This window comes from Entelurus aequoreus, linkage group LG19 (genome assembly GCF_033978785.1).
Source record: "Entelurus aequoreus isolate RoL-2023_Sb linkage group LG19, RoL_Eaeq_v1.1, whole genome shotgun sequence".
NCBI classification, from domain to species: domain Eukaryota; kingdom Metazoa; phylum Chordata; class Actinopteri; order Syngnathiformes; family Syngnathidae; genus Entelurus; species Entelurus aequoreus.
Genome location: NC_084749.1, coordinates 24,896,176 through 24,903,675, shown reverse-complemented (window position 1 = coordinate 24,903,675; position 7,500 = coordinate 24,896,176). Strand labels below are relative to the sequence as shown.

At 42.3% G+C, this 7,500-nt stretch overlaps 1 protein-coding gene across 1 annotated transcript in view; it reads left to right on the top strand.

Annotated features, from left to right (window-relative positions):
- LOC133635471 (GDP-L-fucose synthase-like) overlaps positions 1-7,500 on the top strand; it is a 36,040-nt gene that overhangs the window by 10,966 nt on the left and 17,574 nt on the right. The gene's annotated exons all lie outside the window — the stretch shown is intronic.

Genomic DNA, 7,500 nt, shown 5'->3' with positions numbered 1-7,500 from the left:
TCTCTAAGGGAGAGCCCCGCCACCCGGTGGAGGAAACTCATTTCAGCCGCTTGTACCCGTGATCTTGTCCTTTCGGTCATAACCCAAAGCTCATGACCATAGGTGAGGATGGGAACGTAGATCGACCGGTAAATTCAAAGCTTTGCCTTCCGGCTCGGCTCCTTCTTCACCACAACGGATCGATACAGCGTCCGTATTACTGAAGATGCCGCACCAATCCGCCTGTCGATCTCACGATCCACTCTTCCCTCACTCGTGAACAAGACTTAACTGAGAATTTCATGGCTGCAACGCGTGCCAAAGTAGTTGGGAAAGGGCATGTTCACCACTGTTACATGGCCTTTCCTTTTAACAACACTCGGTAAACGTTTGGGAACTGAGGAGACACATTTTTTAAGCTTCTCAGGTGGAATTCTTTCCCATTCTTGCTTGATGTACAGCTTAAGTTGTTCAACAGTCCGGGGGTCTCCATTGTGGTATTTTAGGCTTCATAATGAGCCACACATTTTCAATGGGAGACAGGTCTGGACTACGGGCAGGCCAGTCTAGTACCTGCACTCTTTTACTATGAAGCCACGTTGATGTAACACGTGGCTCTGCATTGTCTTGCTGAAATAAGCAGCGGCGTCCATGGTAACGTTGCTTGGATGGCAACATTTGTTGCTCCAAAACCTGTATGCACCTTTCACCATTAATGGCGCCTTCACAGATGTGTAAGTTACCCATGTCTTGAGCACTAATACACCCCCATACCATCACAGATGCTGGCTTTTCAACTTTGCGCCTACAAAAATCCGGATGGTTCTTTTCCTCTTTGGTCCGGAGGACACGACGTCCACAGTTTCCAAAATTAATTTGAAATGTGGACTCGTCAGACCGCAGAACACTTTTCCACTTTGTATCAGTCCATATTAGATGAGCTCAGGCCCAACGAAGCCGACAGCGTTTCTGGGTGTTGTTGATAAACTGTTTTCGCCTTGCATAGGAGAATTTTAACTTGCACTTACAGATGTAGTGACCAACTGTAGTTACTGACAGTGGTTTTCTAAAGTGTTCCTGAGCCCATGTGGTGATATCCTTTACACACTGATGTCGCTTGTTGATGCAGTACAGCCTGAGGGATCGAAGGTCACAGGCTTAGCTGCTTACGTGCAGGGATTTCTCCAGATTCTCTGAACCCTTTGATGATATTACGGACCGTAGATGGTGAAATCCCTAAATTCCTTGCAATAGCTGGTTGAGAAAGTTTTTTCTTAAACTGTTCAACAATTTGCTCACGCATTTGTTGACAAAGTGGTGACCCTCGCCCCATCCTTGTTTGTGAATGACTAAGCATTTCATGGAATCTACTTTTATACCCAATCATGGCACCCACCTGTTCCCAATTTGCCTGTTCACCTGTGGGATGTTCCAAATAAGTGTTTGATGAGCATTCCTCAACTTTATCAGTATTTATTGCCACCTTTACCAACTTCTTTGTCATGTGTTGCTGGCATCAAATTCTAAAGTTAATGACTATTTGCAAAAAAAAAAAAAACGTTTATCAGTTTGAACATCAAATATGTTATCTTTGTAGCATATTCAACTGAATATGGGTTGAAAATTATTTGCAAATCATTGTATTCCGTTTATATTTACATCCAAAACAATTTCTTAACTCATGGAAACGGGGTTTGTATATATATATATATATATATATATATATATATATATATATATATATATATATATATATATATATATATATATATATATATATATATATATATATATATATATATATATATATATATATATATATATATATATATATATGTGTGTGTATATATATATATATATATGTGTGTGTGTATATATATATATATATATATATGTGTGTATATATATATATATATATATATATATATATATATATATATATATATATATATATATATATATATATATGTGTGTGTGTGTGTCTTAATTAGATTATCAAAAAAAAAAATAGTGCTCGATACCGTGGTAGAGCGTAATATGTATGTATGTGTGGGAAAAAAATCACAAGACTATTTCATCTCTACAGGCCTGTTTCATGAGGGTTTCCTCAATCATCAGGAGATTTTTCCCCACACATACATATATATATATATATATACTGTTGCGTCGACAGCTCTTCCTCCCAAGGAAGTCAGTCTGCTGTCCACTCCCAAGTTATTTTAATGGCAAATAAGCTGATGTTAAATTGACCACCAAAAGCAGTAGTTGGTATTTCGTTGTTTATTGTCAAAGCTTTGGCAATAATGAGACCAGCCTTGCCCAAACTATCCCGATGCGTGGCTCTATCCGGTCTGCCTTCTTCTCCCTCTTCCTGTACTCTTCTCCCCTTTTGTTTTGTCTACCGCTTGCATTCCAGACGCTCCAAGGCCTCAAACACACAGTCAACCTTTTACTAAGCAGACAATTTGGAAAAGCACTAGATGTTTTGTAATATGACTACGGAAGTAAAAAGTAACACAAAATATGGATATATGGAAAATATCTCGTTCCATCACTCCCCCTTTAAGATCTTCTAATAAGATCTTTAACTACTAGTTAAACACTTCTAAAGCACGCCCCACATTAAAGTAGGTGCTGTTTTTTTCTTTGAGCAAGCTAGCAATAAAAACAACAGCATATTTACATTGGAGATAGATGGAGGGAGTCCACGTCACTGTCGTCATGGTCGGGGAAGGAAACCAACAATTCTCGAAAGTTGCTAGACCCCCTTTAGTGACACTTAGCCCAAGGGGCGATAAAGCAACCGCATGAGGCTATGATGGCCAAAAAAGCTCCGAATGGAGACCAAGACAGACTTAATTAGGTCAGTCCACCTGCCTAATGTGCTTAGAAGCCAATCTTTGAAGGGGTCAGAGAGAGAGTTCCCTAGACAGGGCCTGGAGGCCCTTTAAGGCCCTCTGAACTGAGCCATCGGGGGTAGTGTTGTTAGGAATGAAGGTACAGCATTGGTCACCAAACATTGCACACACTCCTTCTTTGTTGGCTAGGATGCGGTCAAGGGCTATGCGGATCTGAACGGCCCTGAGGGAGGTCGGGGCAAGTTGTTCAGCAAGTCCCTCAACGGCGTCACGAGTCAGGTTGGTTAGTCTCAACGGCGGCGGGGAGTTAGAGAGGCCGCTGAAACAGGAGTTCCAAGGGGTGTTAATTTGGTGAGTGGGGTCACCAGTCTAACCATAGCACAAAGCCCAACGGCTGACGTCGGGATTCTAATGTACAATCTGTGCTTCCCACAACACCAGAATAAGTCAGCTCGTGCCTAAGGGCCTATCCTAGAGCCATCTATCAGTGTGGTGCACCAGTAACGGTTGATGTCACCCAATTTGTTGGGGGACGGAGAGGGTCCTGTAATTTGAAAACGCGTGTAATTCAGCTTTTGGGCCACAAAGGGAAGAAGTCGGCTGGTATTGTCAACAGAAGGGTACACATGTCAGTCAACTTAGAAGGGGCGGGGTAAGTGTGGGAAAAGGGACGTCCAGCGGAAGAAGCAACACAGTCACCCAGGTTTTGGCATCCACCTGAGCCACAGGTTGTCTGCACCCGCTCCTAAGGTCAAAGGTAAAAGTTACCAGGCCTTCGGTGGTGATGTCATTAGCACGCACGTATGTGAGCCTTTGAAACACCACCGAGGTGGGGTGGTACTTTAGGTGCTACAGAGGGTGTAGAGGTAGTTAACGCCCTCTCAAGGACATTCATTTTAATAATTCCTTTAGCGTCTGTATCAGTCAGGTCAAGCCCCAAAACAACATAAAAGGGACGATGGGTACAACTTACCAGAGTATGTTGTCTGCATCCGACACCAATGGTTCAGGGTTGAGTCGTAACAAATATAGAGGTTATTACCACGGTAATAGTTATTGTGTCCCCCGTAATTAATCACACTGCACAGGTCAAAAAAAGAAGTCTTGCTGTCCCCCCTAACCCAGTCTATTTCAAGTCCGCCGTATGTTCTAAGACACTTGTCAGTCACTGTCGTCGGGAAGGAAGGACTGATGCACAAGAACAGTAGAACAAGCCTAAACAACAGTCCGTCAGGGAGTACTACTGCGTGTAACATCCTGCCTTTCGTCTATCAAAATCAGAGTAATTCAGGTAACGAAACGGGGATAAACATCAAACTTTTCACTTAATATAACGTCACAGATAGTTATGCTGAAAACAAGTAAGAGAAATTGGATAACTTCGACTATAAAGGCTGGTCTCAAATAAGGATATACAGTACAATATAGAAGTTGAAAAGAGTAATGTAGGTAGAAAATCTCTCTCGTCTCCTGGGCTGAGGGGCAGATGTTGTGGCGATGTCAGCAATGACATCCCCTGGTGATCTGTCAGGTTCTTCAGCTGTAGTGCAGAGGGAGAGGTGGTACCAGGTGTCCCCTCCACCAGCCAGTCGAAGGGCGTGGGACGTCCGTTCTACGACCTAGAAGGGACCAGTCCACCTGGGCTCCGTCCACTTGCGTTTGATGACCTTGATCTTGACCCTCTCAGCGGGCGGAAGGGAATCTGTACAGAAGAACTGGCACACAAATTTTGCAATTTTTTGTGTAAAATACCATTTTGGTTTTACGCTGAGTCCTCCTTCCATGGGGGGCTGCTGGTCCTGTGAATGGCTGACCTGTATGCAGCTCATAGGGTGAAAAACTCAAAGGGCGGTAAAACAGTTTTATTCACGGACCTTCGAATGATCATTAACGCTAATTGCAACATGTCAATCCAATTAAATTTGGTCTGTGCACAGATTTTAGCCAATTAGTTTTTTATGTTCTGGTCCATCCTTTCAACCTTGCCTTGGGACTCAGGATGGTACCCCAAACCTGTGTTCTAGTCCGAAAGCCTTTTCGACCAAGGCTAAGTGAGTATTTTTTTTAATGGTTGCCGTTGTCTGACCTAATCTTTTTGGGGAAACCATGTCGGGGTACTAGGTCATTCACAAGTCACTTAATTACTGATATTGCATCCTCTTTTGAGGTTGTTGTTGCTTCCGGCCAACCACTGTGATTGTCAACACAAGTCAGTACGTACCTTTTCCCTTGTACCGTATTGATCATATCAGTGAAATCAAAGACTATACCTGGTTCACACTCACCTCCTCCATATTCTAAATTTGATCTACTAAACTACTATCGATGTGTAAAATCGTTATTTTCAAATTAAAATTAGTTATAACTTCTTACCCACGGGAAAAATGTTAAAACTATGGAATGTGTCAGAGTCGGATGATTGTCGATTTTGTTCCAAGGAGTCTGTATCCACCCTCACTCACCCCCTTCTGTTTCTGAAAAAAAAAGACTGTTAGTCATACTATCACTTTCAGAAACATCTAAGAAAAAGGTCAGCTAATAGTCAAGTAGCGGAGGGCAGGTCATGTTTGAGGTCAGTGATTGTCTCTTCAGCCTCTATGGTCCACTGGGGGGTGGTGTTAGGGTAGGGGATCCCTTAGCAATATCACAATTAACTCAAACTCATCTGAACCCTAACTTTTATGTAACTTATTCAATATGGTGAAAGTAACAAAATATGCTTATATTTATATTGTCACCAATACTAGAAAAATACTACCCTTATGGCGGATGCTTTAGCAATAGTATTTTGAAATTTTACCACACCTGGTGGCCCCAATAATTCATTAAGTCAAGCTCATGTTGTAGAAAGTTGAATGATGCAGACACGTTTGTTACTGAATACTTTCTATCAGACTTCTGTCTTGACGACTATGTGTATGTAATGAGCAAGTATAATTATTTGATATGCTTAAATGTGTAATGTGTCGTTTTAGCTCAGCTGTTGTGTAGCTGCTAGCTCCTCGTAGCCTACAGGTGTCTAAAGTGCAGCCCATAGTTATGTGTTTAACATAACCATGGGCTAAACCTAAACAATTGAAAATGTGGTATTTGGGTGTCGGTGTAATGTTTGGCAGCTACGCCGTGTCTTATCATTGTACCTAAGTTCTTTGGTTTTGTAGGCGAGACAGAGAGCAAGGGAACAATGTGGGACACTATTGTGTCCATTTTATACCATGCTAGCTGTTGCAAAGATAGGTCAACATGAGCAGCCACACCTTGAGTTCCAACATATATAAATAATCATAACATATGGCGAGTCGGGTGGCAGAACACACGGAAGCATCTCAGCCAGTCAGGGTTTTCACTGTTAGAGCAGTTGGATGTCAGCCATTCCTGTTGTTTCAGGCTGTGGTATGAGCTCATGGAGTAGTCTTGGTAGTGGTGTCGCAGCTGGGTGGTTCAGCTGTCAGGTAACACCAGGAATGTTCCTTCTTTGCAATTTGAATGTCAGGGTACAGTCTGTAAAGGAGGTCCAGCAATCTGAACCGGAAGTGGTTTGGTGACAGGTAACCTTCTTGTGACCCCAGCGAAGCCTTCGACCTTTAAAGAGGAAGCACACAGTTTTTTTGGTACCTCTGCATTCAGAATCGAATGGGTGGCTGATAAAATTGTCCGTTGACACTCATGTCCAGCAGGGGTCCTGTCTGTACTTCCTGCTGCGGCTCCTGATGTGGGCGTCCTCTTACACGCCTTCGTGTTCGTTTGTTGGCACGACAGAACCTTTCCTGTTCGGAAATGTTCGGACAGTCACTACTCCAGTGACCAGGCTGGTCACAGCCGAAACAGTGTCTACCCCAGACTGGCTTTGAAGCATCGTGTTGTCCACCACCCGAGTCCAACCGCATGTCTGTTGAGGATTCTTTCCTCCACCTGTTGGAACTCAAAAGCAAGGTCACCCACTGCCGAATATACCCTAGCTGATCTTTGACCTTTTGGTTCTTTTAACCTTAGCGATCTGTAATTTAAGTAGTCGTTTCCTTGTTGCTCTGTCATTAGCCCTATTTTGCATGGGATGAATAAAATGTCCTGCCATATATTGTTTTTGGCACCGTGTATATCAGGGTTAACTTTGTCCAAAGTGTTTGGCCAAAGGTTCCCTCCCGGAGGTACAGGTGGGAAAACAAGGTCAACAATGGCTTGCATGTATGCATCGGCAAGAGACTTATATTAAAGTAGGACCCTATAATTGTCATGTCTCAAAAATGTCTGGTGTGCACCGCCCTCTGCTGGAGGAAAATGGTCAGACTTGCAAAAAAAGGGGTTAATACTTTCTCTTTTAACGTTGATGTTCCAGGTAATTTAATGTTCAGTGAATGTATAGGATAGGCTGATGTCGTTGTGGCTTGTACAGCCCTTTGAGACACTTGTGATTTAGGGCTATATAGATAAACATTGATTGATTGATTGATTGATGGTTGATGGTTGATTATATGACCAAAATGAACTTATTTCATTTATTCATTCATTTTCTATCACACTCATAGTTTTGTTCCATTTTGCATCTAATTATTCCAATTGATTTCTTCCCATTTCACTCAAACTAAACAAACAAATAAACAAACTTGCAGCTAACCACAATAAACAGCATACCATTTACGAATACCTTCATTTGTCACTTTCT